Source organism: Pseudorasbora parva, chromosome 9, assembly GCF_024679245.1.
Source record: "Pseudorasbora parva isolate DD20220531a chromosome 9, ASM2467924v1, whole genome shotgun sequence".
Lineage (NCBI taxonomy): Eukaryota > Metazoa > Chordata > Actinopteri > Cypriniformes > Gobionidae > Pseudorasbora > Pseudorasbora parva.
In genome coordinates this window covers 3,111,972-3,129,063 of record NC_090180.1, presented here as the reverse complement: position 1 = coordinate 3,129,063, position 17,092 = coordinate 3,111,972, and positions in this window count along the sequence as shown.

The window sequence follows — 17,092 nt, the reverse complement described above, 5'->3', positions numbered from 1 at the left end:
TTATAAGCAAAATCTGAAATATGATAACTTTGTGAAAGTACAGCTGAATAGTATGTTGTTTTATCCTCCCTAAAAAATGCTGGGTTAAAAACAACCCAAGTTGGGTTGAAAATGGACAAACCCAGCGGTTGGGTTAAATGTTTACACAATATGCTGGGTAGTTTTATTTTCATTTAAATGTCCATTTTAACCCAGCCATATAGTGATTTTTAAACAATAGCTGGGTTACTAATAAAATCAAATCAAATTGTATTTATAAAGAACATTTAAAATCAACTACGGTTGGCCAAAGTGCCGTAAAGAGAGAAAGAAAACCCAATAACAATGATAGCGCGGCAACAATAGTAATTAAAATGTGAATATTTTTAGCAATTTAATAAATGTTTATTGTTTAATTAGCATTCATTCAACTTATGAATAATGCCTATTTATTAAAACATACATTATATTACACCATATATTTATTAAACATACAGCACTTTGGGTTCATTTTAAGCCAGCCATTTAGAAATTATTAGACAATAGTTTACCTCTGGGTTTAAACAAACCAATTGGTGGGTTTGTCCATTTTCAACCCAACTTGGGTTGTTTTTAACCCAGCATTTTTAGAGTGAATTGTGAGATCATTGCAAAGAACCAGTTCAAACGAACGGTTCGTTGTCTATTTCAGCTTACTAAATCAGTGAATGACTTAATGTTACATCAAAATACTTGAAGAATACAGCGCACGAATCGTACTTTAATGGCGCTTTAGTGGGTTTATATATTAATTTTTGCAGCTTGACAGAAAATAGAAGATTCTTCAGAGATAATTCTTTATGGTTGAACAGGGGAAATAAATGGGTTTGGAAAGACATGAGGGTGTCATTTGATCAACACATTTAAAATAATATGCATCCAACAATGTGTACCGTTTTATTTTATTTTTTTATGTGTACCGTCTTTATTCAGATTCAGAAGTTTATCAGATATTATGGTGCCATTTTTATGGTTATTAACTTCAAAGGTGCAATGTTTGAATTTAAGCAACATCTAGTGGTGAGGTTATGAATTGCAATCACCCATCACTCACCCCTCCCTTTCAAAGCATTTATAGAAACTACAGGGGCCGAAACAGGACAAAAATCACATTTTTAATTTTTTAACAACAATCAATGAAATTTACTGAGGTGGTTCATAGCCTACCGTGTCATTATTCAGCTTCAAAAGTGTATCAGATACTATGGTGGCGTTCTTATGGTTATTGAATTGAACAGTTAAAGGGATAGTTCAACCAAAAATGAAATTTCTGTCATCATTTATTTACCCTCAGGTTGTTCCAAACCTGTACGAATTTCTTCTGCTGCACACAAAGGAAATAATAATGTTAGTAACCAAAGCAGATCTTGATACCCCCCCCCCCCCCCCCCCCCACACACACACACACACACACACACACACCCCAATATGGTAGTCAATGGCTGCCGATATTTGTTTACAAACATTCTTCCAAATATTTTCCTATGTGTTCAGCATGACAAAAAAATTCATACAGGTTTGGAACAACTTGAGTGTGACTGATGACAGAAATTGCATTTTTGGGTGAACTATCCCTTTTTCTGTACTCGATGTGAATATTTTCATTGATGTCACAAGGGTGCAGTGTTTCAATGCTTCATTTGTAGTCCGGCACAATTTCTAACCAATAGAGGGCAGTCAAAGCATGCATGCACACAGACCTTTTACTGAACTCGTGTTTCATTAGAGAGGAAAAAAAGCCCTAATGTTGTAATAGTGTTGAGGAATTCATGTGCACATTATTTATTTGCTTTAGCATGTTTACTCATTTAAAATCAATGTGACACTAGGAAATTCCCAGCATCTTATTTGGCCATCAGAATATTTTATTTTGCATGCAGTTTGGCATCGCCTGCCGTGCTCATTGGCACACGCACTACATGTAATGTATTCACAGAGGTGTTTTAATATTTGATTTTGTTCATGAATGCTACACTGTTTTCAAGGAATTGTTGAATATTCATAATGGTGATTTAGAATGTTTCCTGTGACTTTTGAGATACTTTTGCTATTCTTCTTCAGGTGTAATAATCAGATGCATGTGGTGAGTCTGGGTTTCCCCAGCTGGGAATGAGCCTGTTTATGCTTCCATAAGACAGCGAGCCCGTCAACACAGGTGTGCAAACCACAGAGCCTAACAAAGAGGGGGTATTATTAAAACTCATGCAGACGTTCAATTTTAGGCCTTTATAGAAATACACTCTGCAAGGACTATAAACTGTAATATGTCTATAATCTTTTAGCATGTTAACTTTCTTTTTTTATTGCAATTTCTTGATCACATATTGTGTGTCTGGCTTTCACCAGGCCAAGCTCAATTGAACATTGGTCTGGGGAGTCTGCTCTGTATTTTCTACTGCACAAGAGGCGTGATCAACGGGCATAATTTAAATGACTGAACACAATTGGATAGTCCTTCAACCAATCAGACCACAAGAGGCGTGATCAACAAGCATTATTCAAATGACTTTGAACACAATTGGATAGTCCTTCAACCAATCAGACCACAAGAGGCGTGATCCACGGGCATTATTTAAATGACCCTGAACGCAATTGGATAGTCCTTCAACCAATCAGACCACAAGAGGCGTGATCCACGGGCATTATTCAAATGACCCTGAACGCAATTGGATCCTTCAACCAATCAGACCACAAGAGGCGTGATCCACGGGCATTATTCAAATGACTCTGAACACAATTGGATAGTCCTTCAACCAATCAGACCACAAGAGGCGTGATCCACGGGCATTATTCAAATGACTTTGAACACAATTGGATAGTCCTTCAACCAATCAGACCACAAGAGGCGTGATCCACGGGCATTATTTAAATGACCCTGAACGCAATTGGATAGTCCTTCAACCAATCAGACCACAAGAGGCGTGATCCACGGGCATTATTCAAATGACTCTGAACACGATTGGATAGTCCTTTAACCAATCAGACCACAAGAGGCGTGATCCACGGGCATTATTCAAATGACCCTGAACGCAATTGGATCCTTCAACCAATCAGACCACAAGAGGATTTTATTGAGAATAAATGCCTTTCTGATGTGATTTGTGATGGGAAAAGAGAGAAGAGTGAGCTCTGCAAAAGGCGTTAACCTGGATTCTTAAGCCTTACACTTTACTGATTAAACAGGCGTTGTTAGGCAGAACTGGTGTGAATGGCACTAGCCAACAAGGCGTGCAGTTTGCACTTGGTGTGAAGAGACACTAAGATATTTCTAAAGAGTTACCAGTACATGTTCTTACTATAGGGTTAGGGTAGGATTTGGGTTTGGTTGAGGGTTAGTTGCATGTAATTAAATATTTAAGTACTGATAATATTACTTAACTACATGTACTTACTATAGTAAGGGTTAGTTGCATGTAGTTATGCATAATTTACTGTTATTGTAATGGTAAGTACATGCAACGTGTAAGAAGGACACTTTAAAATAAAGTGTTACCGCAAACTATATTCTAAAATATATATATTTTTTTGTACAATAAACTGATTTAATAAATAAAAGAGACCTTTGGTCTAAGCATTCATGAATTATAACTAAGAGCAGATTTATGCTCAAAAGGGGAGTGACCGTTAAAGGGATAGTTCACCCAAAATGTAAATTCTGTCATTAATTATTTTCCCTTGTGTCGTTCCAAACCTGTGGGACCTTCATTCATCTTCAGACACAATTTAGATATTTTTGATGAAATCCAAAAGCTTTTATTTTACACTCCATTGTTGTTTACGGAGGGTCAAAGAGCTCTCATATTATATCAGAAATATCTTCATTTGTGTTCTGAATATGAACGAAGGTCTCAAAGGTTTGGAACGACACAAGGGAAAATAATTAATGACAGAATGTACATTTTTGGGTGAACTATTAACATTTTAAGCCTGATGTGTGACATCTGCTTTAGTCTCTACACTACAGATCAGTTTTGTAGTTTAATGACGATATGTATTTTTATTGCACGGCTCTCTGGAATACATAATCCTAATTAATGTTAATGATTTAAAGATAACCCGATAGTGTCTCTTGTGGATCGTCCCAGAGGCCAGAAAGGTCTGTCGACACATGCATGCTTACACGTCCAGAAAAAAAGAGGGACGTGCCTGTTTTTGCTGCAATGATGGATTTAGGCGATGAGAGGCATTTAGTTTGGGCCTCCTCGTGCCAGATTGAATACATAACTCTGAACGTGCCTATGAGAACACCATCCCTGTGTTAGATTGCTTACAAGTGTCTTCGTTTACAAGTGCTTTTTAGTGTGTTTAACATTAAAACACAAAGTGCAAACTTCAAACTGTGTGAAATCTTACTGTTTTGTATTTCGCAGTCCTTATTATAGTCTGAACAGCACCACCTAGTGATTAAACACCTTCATAACTCGAGATTTGAAACATTGACTTTGGAAGTTAATGCATGGGCTTGTAAATTCTTGCACCTTTTGCACTAAAGCATGAACTATTTTAGATCCTCATAAACATTACACTTCTAATCTTACTGACCAGAGAGGCGTAATACGTCTACACACTGCCCTGCAAAACTACACTGCAATTACAGAAAGTGCTTTAATACTAACCGCCAGTCTCTTTTTAAATACTCAGAGTCCTTTTAACGAAAACTGTCTGTCTTGCATTAGCAGACAATATCTCCAAACCTGTAGTTTAGGGGAGCACGGAGTACAATCTAACACTTTTTGACTTTCTCAGTGTGTGTAAATCCACTTGGGGTTCAAAGTATTTATTTTTGCCCACGTTAATTTCACACGTGTGCTTGTGCTTTTGTTTAATTAATACAGTGTATACTTTTTTCTTGATTTACCCAGAAAGAATGGAAAGAGAAATGTGACAACATGCCCTATAGGTGGAGTACACTGTAACATGACCGTATGACAGCTCAACATGTTATCTGATATATTAAAAAAAATATCCAAAACAATAAACTTTTCATCAAATAATGGCATTTTTTAATCATTAAAAATAAACACATTTTTGAGTTTGAAAGCAAACGCACAGCAAAACACATAGTTCAAAACATAATAATAATTAATAACTTCTGAGCATTGACTCTCAGTCTTTAGTCACCTTTATCTCATGGTTTTTCTGGGTAAAAAAACAACCCAATGGGTCAAATATGGACTAACCCAGCAATTGGGTTGTCTTAAGCAAATATTTAACCCAACTGCAGGGTTAAAACAACCCAATTGCTGGGTTAAAACGACCCAATTGCTGGGTTAGTCCATTTTTGACCCATTGGGTTGTTTTTTACTTAGAATTTTTCAGAGTGTATAATTTTATCGCATAATTTTATTTTATTGTATAATTAATACAATGGGAATATAATATCATATTTCTAACAGGGGCTCGTTGTGACAACATGCCCCGCCTGCTCCACTGGGATTAACCCCGGCTTGTGTCTTCTGCTGTTAGATCAGATTTGAAGAACATCTAAACTGTTAAATAGCAGATAGAAGATTACAGTAATATCAGAAAATATCACAAAAAACTGAGATGAAAAATTAGCCTAAGCAAGAAATGTACTTTTTGCTAAGGTTAATTAAATGTTCAGTGATGTCTTCCAAAGATTTTTTTAATTTTAGCACAATTTTTTTTCTATATCGTGTGGTAAATACACTAAGTTTGGTCATGCTGGTGTGTGTGGAAAATTGTAAACAATGTGTGTTAAGCTAACCCGGGTTAGGTTGTGCTTTTTCACCCAGGTTAGTTTTTCATATTAAACTTGGTAATGAGTTAAAAAAAAAAAAATCACCAATGTTGCAAACGTGGCACGTAACATCACGCTTTATTTAGCAAGAGATTACTTGTTGTAGGGCTGCACAATTAATCAAAATTTGTAATCGTGATTACAGATGGCTCAATTATGTAATTGTTCAATAAAATATAATCGCAATTACAAAAAAAAAAGTCTCCACATATATTATTCTGTGTGCTTAATGTGTTTTTTTTCTTAAGTTTTTTCCTCTGTTTTATTTTTATTTTTAATATATAATATTTTTATTTACAGAAACCAAAACAATGTAGGCCTACAGTATATTTGACTTTTAAGGCATAAATGCAATAGTATAAAAAATCTATCAAAGATTTAACAATATGGCATGTGTCACAGACACGCCAGGCTCCCACGTCACACACACCCCACGATCACTCTCACCAGAATACTAATCACGCACACCTGCAACCCATCATCACCCCATCACTCACAGTATAAGAGTCACGCACACACACTCACAGTTGTCCGGTCTCGTTTGCACAAGGTACTAACCTGCTCTGCTTACCGTAAGGACTCACTCGAAGAGAATTATCCTGTCTCCAAGTCTCCTTCCTAGTCTCCAGCGATCTCCTGTGTCCAGTGTGTGTGTGTTCCGTGTTCTCCATCGTTCCCTCCTGAGTCTACCCAAGTCCATCCGAAGTTCACCTGAGAAGCCCAGTCACCGTCACTTGATTCACTCAGTCACTGTTTCACTTTTCTGGTGTCCAACAATAAAACCCGCTAACCATCTCTTGTCTCCGTCTGTCTGTACCCGTAACAGCATGCAGTCGCTTCAAACAATGGCATAAAACTAATCAAAACTTCATTCAATGTAAATTGGTATAATCGTAATTTACAAATCGCAATTACAATTTCAGGGAAATAATCGACAATTGTGATTTGTCATAATCGTGCAGCCCTAACTTGTTGTGCAAAAAACCCCAGATCTTTGGATTGTCTTCACTACACTCTAAAACATGCTGGATTAAAAACAACCCAAGTTGGGTTGAAAATGGACAAACCCAGAAATTGGGTTGTTTGAACCCATGTGAATGGACCTAACTTCAAACACAACACAATTTCTCGGTTTGTCCATTTTCAACCCAACTTGGGTTGTTTTTAACCCAGCATTTTTTAGTGTAAGGCCGCTTCCATGTCAGTACTCCGAATGTGTTTTAAAAAGTTCTACGGATGCCATATATGGACCGATATTTAAAGCCAGAGCACCCGAGGACACATATGGCGCGGCTTTCAGCGCTACACAACATGTTGTTCTGGCCACATAAAATGTCTCTGCCTGTCTCCTCACTACGTTCATTACGTTTTATTACCTCTCACATGTGTTTAATTATAATCTGTACCCAGAGTGCCATACTGCACACAACTGCTTTATGATTATTCCCTCTCCTATTTCCACCGTAGACAGCTCTGCCCTGCGAATTGCAGTACAATTTGTAGAGAGAGCCGTCCAGAAAGATTTACATCCCCAAATAAAGTCCTTGAAGCACACAATGCAACTCTAACATGGCTGGCATTCAAACTGTTATTGTTTTAACCAAACAAACCACTTCTAAACACTGGGTTTGCATTACAAGTTCGTATTTAGGCCCTTCTGTAAACATCGGCGGGCAGAATGAATCAATTAAAAGAGCATTACGTTAGTTCCTGTTTATTTAAAACATGTTTACACTGCAGGGGCCGGCCTGAAAATTCATATTGTTCCCGCGCTGGAATAGGACCTAGAAATTGCAAACACATTTGTTAGTTTGAAGCGATTTCTGTAAATATTGATCTGTGCTCTGTATAATGAGGTCAGTGAACTAATCAGGATAGTCCGATGGATAAACAAGACCTGTAGATGGACACAGACTGAGCTGATCTTAACGTCTGTTTTAGGATTTAGGTGGATGCTTTTTATGCAAGACATAATACTGCGTTATTATTAACAGGTAACAGGACAAAACAGCTGACACACTGTAAAAAAATGTGTTGTTTTTTGTTGGTTTAACTTAAAAAAGTAAGTAACCTGGTTGCCTTAAAATTTTGAGTTTATTGAAATTACAAATTTGAGTTGATACAATGAAGGAAATTTGTTTAATAAATAACTCAAAATATTATTGTATCTGAACCACAAAAAAATGTGATAAATCATGACAATTTGGCATGTTTCACTGCATCATCAGAAATAAAACACACACAATTGCCCAATATGCTTACAAAATATTTTAATAATATTTTAATAAAGGTTGTTGAATCTCAAAAAATGTTCATTGTATTAACTCAAAATTTTAATTTCAATGAACTCAACATTTTAAGGCAACCAGGTAACTTTTTTTCTAAATAATTTTTTACAGTGATTATTTTCATTTCATTACATATATTTTAACATATGTTTACTAACATCTTAAAAACGTGACCTCTGAACGGAGATCTGATATTGCCTGGTTGTTCGATGTTTTCATAAATATTAAAATTATTTAAAAAATATGTAAAATGCTGAAATTATGTTAAACACTGTAAAAAATGATCAGTTGACTTAACTTAGAAAAATGAGTAAACCTGTTGCCTTAAAATTATTAAATAAACTCAAGCTTACTTGAAAAAAATATGTGAACATGTCAATTCCAAAAAACTTATTTTTTTCAATTAAGCATGAAGTTTATTTACTTAATAATACAAATAAAAAAAGTGAACTGAAGACTTTTTACAGTGATTATATTTTATATTTTAAATATAATAATAATCAAAATCACAATCAAATCTTTATTGAATATTGTGAAATATTATTAAAATTTTCAAATTACTGTTTTCTATGTGAATGAGTATTAAAATGTAATTTATTCCTATGATGGCAAAGCTGATTTTTCCACATCATTACTCCAGTCTTCAGTGTCACATAATCCTTCAGAAATTTGCATATGCATATTTGGTGCTTAACACATTTCTTATTAAATACCAATATTGAAAACAATTGTGCATTTTTGTGGAAAATTGATTTTTCCAGGATCTCTGATTAAAGGGATAGTTCCCCCTGAAATGAAATTAAAGCCGTCTTTTACTCACCCAAAGTAAAAGGTCCAAAAGGGATAGAAGGACATAGGGCATTGAATCAACAGCAGGGTGAGTAAAAGATGGCTTTAATTTCATTTCAGGGGGAACTATCCCTTTAATGAAAAGTCTTTACTGTGACTTTTGATCAATTTAAAGCATCCATTCTGAATAAAAGTATTGTCGGTACACTTTTTCAGTTACCACACCAAAACTGAGGTTTGAAATAAGTGTTTTTTTCATGACATTTTCTTTACTTGTCTACTAAAATATTATTAATTATTAACATCCATAAGTAGGTCATATTTGCCAAATTTTGCTCATAAACACAATAACCTTTTTCGTTCCAACAGTACCCGAGTACAGTTGAGACACCCCTCCGTAATGCTGTAAAACTGCCCAATCAATTCATTGAATTTGTAAAATACCTTTAAAAATGAGAATTCAACATTATTTTATTTTATTTGATCATTTATCAATAATAAATTGCCATTGGCAGATTATTTTTCTTATTTTAAGCAAAAACTGTTGGGCAAAAAAAATTAAATCCCAAAACAAGACAGATTTTTACTAGTCTAGTAAATACTTCTAACTTTATTTATTTTTTTATTTAGTGTTTTTGATGTTTGGACGTGAAATAAGACAAAAAATACTATAAGAAAAGCATTTCATCGTTCAACTAAATTGCATGTGCTGCCATAGGATTCTAGTGCGGGGTACAATTGATATGCTGCGTCTCAACTGTACCCCGCAGACCACCTTGCACATTTTTCCATATTTTATGACTGCCTTGCATGACACACAGTTTTCAGAGAACAGATTAAGGTTTACGAAAATGTAAGTTAACTTTAACAGTCATGGAAGGATGAGAAGCTATTCAAGCACACGGACTTCAAAATTTCCACGACTGAAAAGGACGCTAATACGCATGTGCGAAGCAAATATCACAGATCAGACGTTGTGCAAGCAAGTTATTTGAGGTGTCTCAAATGTACCTCTGTACCAACTGTACTCGGTCTACCCTACTGACGTTTGCAGTGTTTTGATCATCTCTCTTTAATCTTTTAAAGCATCCTTAAAATCTCATTTATATTCTTTCTGTTTTAACTGATGGTGTAAATGCTTTCCCATGTGCCCTCAATCTTTATATCTAATGTGTAATTCTGGTTTGATTTTGTTTTAATGCTCTTGTACAGCACTTTGGTTACAACCTTGGTTGTTTTAAATGTGCTATATAAATCAGTAAAGTAAACTAATCTCAGTGTGGAGGTAAACTTGTGGGAATTGTTCTTGCCCCAGATCTGAAGGAACAGTGGCATCTACTAGTTTACCGGCCAGCCTTGTTATGTAATTTCCATCACTACAGCACATCAACCCTCCAGACCCATAATACTGGCTAAAAGAGATAAACAGTGAATAGAAATGTAATCTTTTTACCCATTTTCAGTCATGCCGAGAGGGAGAGACCCGTGCCAGTCACCATAAATGTAAACACACACACACACACTTTTAACTAATCAGCCCTATTGAATTCAGGCAACAATGAGCGCTCATCCTCCGGCCACCCAAGCAGCACAGCAGATCATGTGTTCCTTCTTTTGTTCTCACCCAATTTTTCCCCTCCTCCTTTTTTCCTGCCCCATATAGACACTGCTCTGCTCTGATTGTTGCCATCCAGACGCAGCTATCTGTTGTTAAAGGTGTCAGCTGTTATCTCACACATATATTACAGACTATTTAAAAGATTCTTTCAGTTTGTGCCAGCTGCTGCCCTCCATTTCTACAGCACAGCTCTCTCTAAACTGCTCTATATTCACTCACACACTTACTCACACACACACACACACACACACACACACACGTTTGTTTTTGTGACATATGGGGACATTCCATAGGCGTAATGGTTTTTATACTGTACAAATCGTATTTTCAATCAATTTACACTGCCCCTGCCCCTAAACCTACCCATCACACACACACACACACACACACACACACACACACACACACACACACACACACACACACACACACAAACACACACACACACTGCCCCTAAACCTACCCATCACAGGAAACATTCTGCATTTTTACTTTCCAAAAAAAACTCATCCTATATGATTTATAAGCCTTTTGAAAAGTGGGGACGTGTGTAATGTCCTATTTCACCCTCTCCTTGTAATGCCTGTGTCATACACATGTCATTATACACATTTGTGTCCTCATATGTCACAAAAACATGCCCACACACACACTCTCTCTCTCACACACAGTCACTCACACTCACTCTCTCACACACACACACAGCTCTGCCTTTCTCTTTAAATCTCATTCTCAATCTGCTCTGATAAAGTTTATAGAGCTGAATGGGAGGGAGAGAGCCAGACCCCCCATTTTGTTTTGCGCAGTGCCAGTGTCGCTTGGCTCCGCAGCTCACAATATGCTGCCAAAGCCAGACATGAATGAGAGACAGCCCTATCGCTCCTGCCATCTCTCTCTCTCTCTCTCTCTCTCTCTCTCTCTCTCTCTCTCTCTCTCTCTCTCTCTCTCTCTCTCTCTCTCTCTCTCTCTCTCTCTGTACGTCACAGAGATCCTCAGGAAGATGTAGTTAAACTACGTCAGCTCTCCTAATCTCAGTGCTTCCCAGCGGAAGCTGTTGATAACTCTGGACCTCCTGTGAAGATATTTGGTGTATCTTCTGGAGTTTATCTGCTTGTTTAAAAAAAAAAAAAAAAAAAAGTAGATATACTGCATTTTTTCTTTAGTCGCAAGCTCTCTCACAGTCAGAGACGACGGTAACGTTAGCTCTACTTGCCATACAGCATTCAGCTCATTCAGAAAGGACATTTGCAAACATTCACAGAATATGAAGAGCCATCCTTACCTGTTCTGGATATGAAGTTAGAGCAGTGGTTTTCAAACCTCATCTATCACACCTGATTCAGCTCATCAGCTCGTTAGACTGCAACTCCTAAATTGGGCAGAGGTGGAAAGAGTAACAAAATATTCTACTCAAGTAAAAGTATTACTTCAATGAATTTTTACTTAAGTACAAGTAAAATTACCGGTCTAAAAATGTACTCAAGTGAAAGTAAAAAGTAGTTAGTTTAAAATGTACTGAGAGTAAAAGTTACTGAGTTACTTTTTTTAAGAGAAGGGGTGGGGGACTTTCACACCATCACGGTAATAATCAATGATTTAATAAATAAACTGTATTATTCAAGTATGGCTATTATTACCAGTTATAAATAATAATGTTTAAATTATATATTATTATTATTATGATAAGTATCTATATTGTAGGGCTAAAAGTAATATATTTCTGTCATACTTTCTTCTAGTTAAACCAAATGTTTATTTTGGGTTGTAGTGAAGACCTGTTTCAGAGTGCAGCCCATTTGACTGGTTTTTATTAAAATAAATGGTAAAAATGCTCATTAGGCGTTCTCTCAGATCAGCTCTGGAATTGTTCATGTGTTCATGCCCAAATTATGTTTGTGAGCAGTTAAAAACACCACGAACATCACGCTTAGACTTCAGTATAGTATTGGAGCAGCTCATTCAAACAGAGACAGAACAAGCAGATCATATATTCATATAGCAATGTTTGCGATTCACAGATCATGTCTCGATTTGATTTATTGTAGACCTACAGCTCTACTTTCGAGTTATTCGTTCCTCCATCAGTTTGCGTGTATTAGGCTGTTTCTGCGTTATAATGTACGTTAATGTCAATGTTCATGACTGGATTCTGGGATTCCCTTTACATCACAGAAATCATTCGCCCGTTATAAACATACCTTTATCTGCACAGAGGATGTGTTTCCGAGCATGTTCTATGTGTTTCCTAATTTCATCCACATTTTTTGCAAATGTGATATCCTCCAGGTCCAGGACAACACCACGTTGTTATTTTTTTTTCTATGTCCAAACTATTTCCATATTAACCAAAGGTTCATGACGGCGTTTCGTTTCGTCTTGTCCGTCTCCATCTGATAATTGCGCGTTTGTTAAAAATAAAATAAAATAAAATAATTAAAATTGCGCGTTTGTTCTCTCCCGCGTCCCGCCCTTCAATTCAATGCAGTCGTTTCCGGATCAGTTTTTTTTCCTCTCCCTTTGCATTATTTATTTATTTTTACTCAGTAACTGATGTGGTTTAAAATGTAGCGAAGTACAATACTTCAATCAAAACGTACTTAAGTAAAAGTAAAATTACAGTTTTTTTAAAACTGCTTAAAAAAAACTAGAAGTAGCTAGACCTACACAGAAAAACTACTCAATTACAGTAACGCGAGTAAATGTAATTCGTTACTTTAAACCTGTCCTGGGGTGCTTCCAGGACATGTTTAAAAACCACTGAGTTGCTATTGACCCTCGTTGGTGAAGCAGTCATGCGTAACATGCATTTGCGCAACTATATAACATTCTTCAGCACATTTTCTTCAAAATTTTAATTTAACCACAGTGTCCTCAGTGGCCCGGAGTCTAGAGACTTGTATGTTCGTTGGCAGGGTTGTGCAAGTTACTTCCAAACTGTAGCCTAATAGCGCATAGATCACTTGTTACTGTTATTTAAAAGTAATTACATTACAATATTACTGTCTCAGAATTGTAATGCATTACATTATTGTTGTATTACTTTTGAGTTACTTCCACCAAAATAACTACAGAAGTAGAACTTAACATTGTAAAATTGCTAAATGACTGTAGGCGATCCAGGCTACTGACAATATAGCATTTAATTGGCAAAGTGAAGGTTCAAGACAATGCAATAAAGGAGGAGACAGAATCACAAACGATCCAAGTCTGTTAAAGTATTGTAGCCTAGAGGAAAAGGGATTATCTGGGAATAGCTTGGGTCTATTATTATGGGTCATCTTAGACACAACAGAACTGTATGTAAACTCTAATGCCATGAAAAGATGCACATTTTGTTCTTTTCTTATTGGTGTCATCATAGGCGCCGATTTATGTTTTCCTCCGTGGGTGCTTATTGGCGCACACGGCCTTTAAAGAAAGACCTAAAAAAATTGGTCAAACATTTTTTGCATTTCAGAACCTTAGGAAATGGACAGCGGCCGACACGAACACACACACCTATTTAATTGATAATAAAGCCGTAAAGTAGCATCTCTTTCAAATCAGGACAGCGCCAATTCTCACAAATACAGACAAATATATCATGTAATCATGCACAAAACTTGACCATCTCTGAGGAAAGCTAGGTGAGATTTTGATACAGCTAGAGAGAAGACATTGATGACATGCCTTTATTTGTCAAAAAAAGAGAATATGTATCTCTACAGGAACTTATTGCCCTTTTTAGCACACAAACATTGAACTGAAGAATTAACTTGCATTTATCAAACTGCCAACATCAGTGTAGGTTTGCCTTGTTATACTCGCGTCCTGTTATAATCGCGTCCTGTTATACGCGTCCGCACGAGCGCGAGGGTGCGCGCTGCAAAAACCTGGAGTGCGCGAGACCCCGTTTCGCTTGGCGGTGTGCCCGTCAAATCTTTTAACTTTGCCTGCGGCTCCGCAACCGAAGAAGCACGAGATCCAGACGAATCTGGCCGAGCCTGACGTCTCATCACGGCGCGTCGAGTTTAAACATCTCCCCAAACGGACGAGGCGCGCGCTCCGTCAGCGAGAGAAACATCGAAAACAAACAAGCATGCAAATGGCAATTATCGCGGCCGGAAAAATGATCGAGCTCAAGATTTTATTATCATTGAGAATCGCGACAGTTATTATACTTTTTGGGGTTTTTTGGCCGATGGCCCTCGGTTGGACGGCCGTTCTGGACTTTTCCAGAACGCACAGATTGCCAATCCGTCCCTGACTGGCAGTCTGGCACACGTGGGTGCTCGATATTTTCCGTGGGTGCTCGAGCCCCGGAGCACCCACAGTATCGGCGCCTATGGGTGTCATTATTTTATTCTCTTTGAATTCTAGAGGTTCACAACACAAAACTGTCATGCACATAATGAACTTCTCGGGAAGTATAAAGTGTAAATAAATAAAGTAAATAGGGTATTTTTTTCTCTTCTCAGTAAGTGGAGTGGTTGCATAGCACCGTTCGAGATTTTTTTTAAATTGCTAATGCTATTTCACGACGCTGATAGTTCTTTCGGTTTTTTACAAAGCTTGCATTTGACTATTACGCTCTTCTTGTCCTTATCTCTGACAAACTCAAAGTAATGTGCATACGTGTTGTATACAGTCTTCTTCTGCCATCTTCACCCATTAGCCTCTTGGGGCCGAAATCCTGCCTGGCGGCACTCCTGTAAAACACGCCTTCACTGGACTGTCACAAAATTCAAAGGTACACCAGAAAGAGAGAGATAAATTGCTTTACAAATATTGACTGTCCACAAATTGTTTTGTTTTTTAAACAATTACACTTTGGGCTAAAAGTGTGTTGTAGCGCAAACGATTCTGAACATATTACTGAATATTGATTAGTAACGAATTACACCACTGCGTTACAGCAAAAAGTTATACGTTACTATAATGGAGAGGTCTTTAACCCTGCTCCTGGGGACCCGCTGTCCTGCAGAGTTTAGCTCTAACCCTAATGAAAGACAGGTGAAGCTAATCAAGCTCTTCAGGATCACTTGTTCAAAAGGTGAACAAGGTGGAGGCTTTAAATAAGCCCTTTGGGTTGTTTGCCTCTCCCTGGACAGTTATGTGGATTGTATTTTGTTTTTTATTGTGTATATTTTATACTTGTGCAAATAAACTAAACCAAAAAAAAAACCTATATCTGACACACCCATTTCAGGTCTTGCAGTTTCCGAGCTCATGAGTTGAATCAAGTGTGTTAGATGAGGGAGACAAACAAAATGTGCAACGGCTGATAACACCCCAGGACAGGTTAGAGAACCTCTGCTTTAGGGGTGTCACAGCTTACCTTACCGCAAAAAGGTTCATAGTAGTACCTTCTGGTAAGTATTTAAGGTACTAATATGCACCTTTTAGAACTAAAAAAGGTACAAATATGTCCTTTTGCGGATAGTGACAACCTGTTACACACCTAAAGGTACAGTTAAGACACCCTTCTCTCGGCGTGTGTAAATGTGGCTTTTATAAAGGCATTTTAGTTTTACATCAGCAATTTTGACAGCAGAAGCTTTCAACACTGCAAAAAATGCTTTTCTTACTTAGTATTTTTGTCTTGAGTCTAGGCTAAATATCTAAAAATTCTTATCTTAAGAAACATTTACTAGACAAGTAAAAAAATTGTTTTACTCGTTTTGGGAAAAAAAAACTCAAAATTAAGAGTTTTTGCTTAAAATAAGCTAAATAATCTGCCAGTGGGGTAAGTAAAATAATGTTGTTTTAAGATTCTTCTTCTTACCCCATTGGCAGATTATTTAGCTTATTTTAGGCAAAAACTCTTAATTTTGAGTTATTTTTTCCCAAAACAAGAAAATTACTTTTGCTTGTTTAGTAAATACTTCTTGTTTTAAGAATTTTTAGATGTTTGGACTAGAAACAAGACAAAAATACTAAGTAAGAAAAGCAGTTTTTTTGCAGTGAACGTGTTCCTTTTGACAAACTGAAGCTCTAACATGTAGAATGAGCTGAAGCCCCACGGCCTCGGTTTTTGCTCTTGACCCGCTCTGTCTGTCCTGATACTAAGGGGCCGCGATGGCAGCTTCAAAAGCCAGAGGTGTATCAGATTCAGACAGGCTGAGGAACTGACAGATGAGCCCGTGTTGTGGGAAGCCGAGGAATTTACAGCACACGCCTTTCATCTCCATTGGTGGGCTTATTGTACTGAGGACACTAGCCTGGGGAGTCACAACAATACAACAGGAAGTGTGGAGCTGATACTGCTAAACTGCCTTCCCTCGGCTAATCACCGCTCACATCTCAACAGTGTTTAGTCACCTCAAATAGTGTGACAAAATTTGTTTGTATATACAAACAACATCAACAATGCAAAAAATGCTTTTCTTACTTAGTATTTTTGTCTTGTTTTGCTTTGTCTTAAAACAAGAAGTATTTACTAGACAAGCAAAAGTAATTGTCTTTATTTGGGGACAAATAACTCAAAATTAAGAGAGTTTTTGCCTAAAATAAGCAAAATAATATGCCAGTGAGGTAAGCAAAATCTTAAAACATAATTTTGCTTACCCCATTGGCAGATTATAGCTTATTTTAATTAAAAACTCTCTTAATTTTGAGTTATTTTCCCCCCAAAATAAG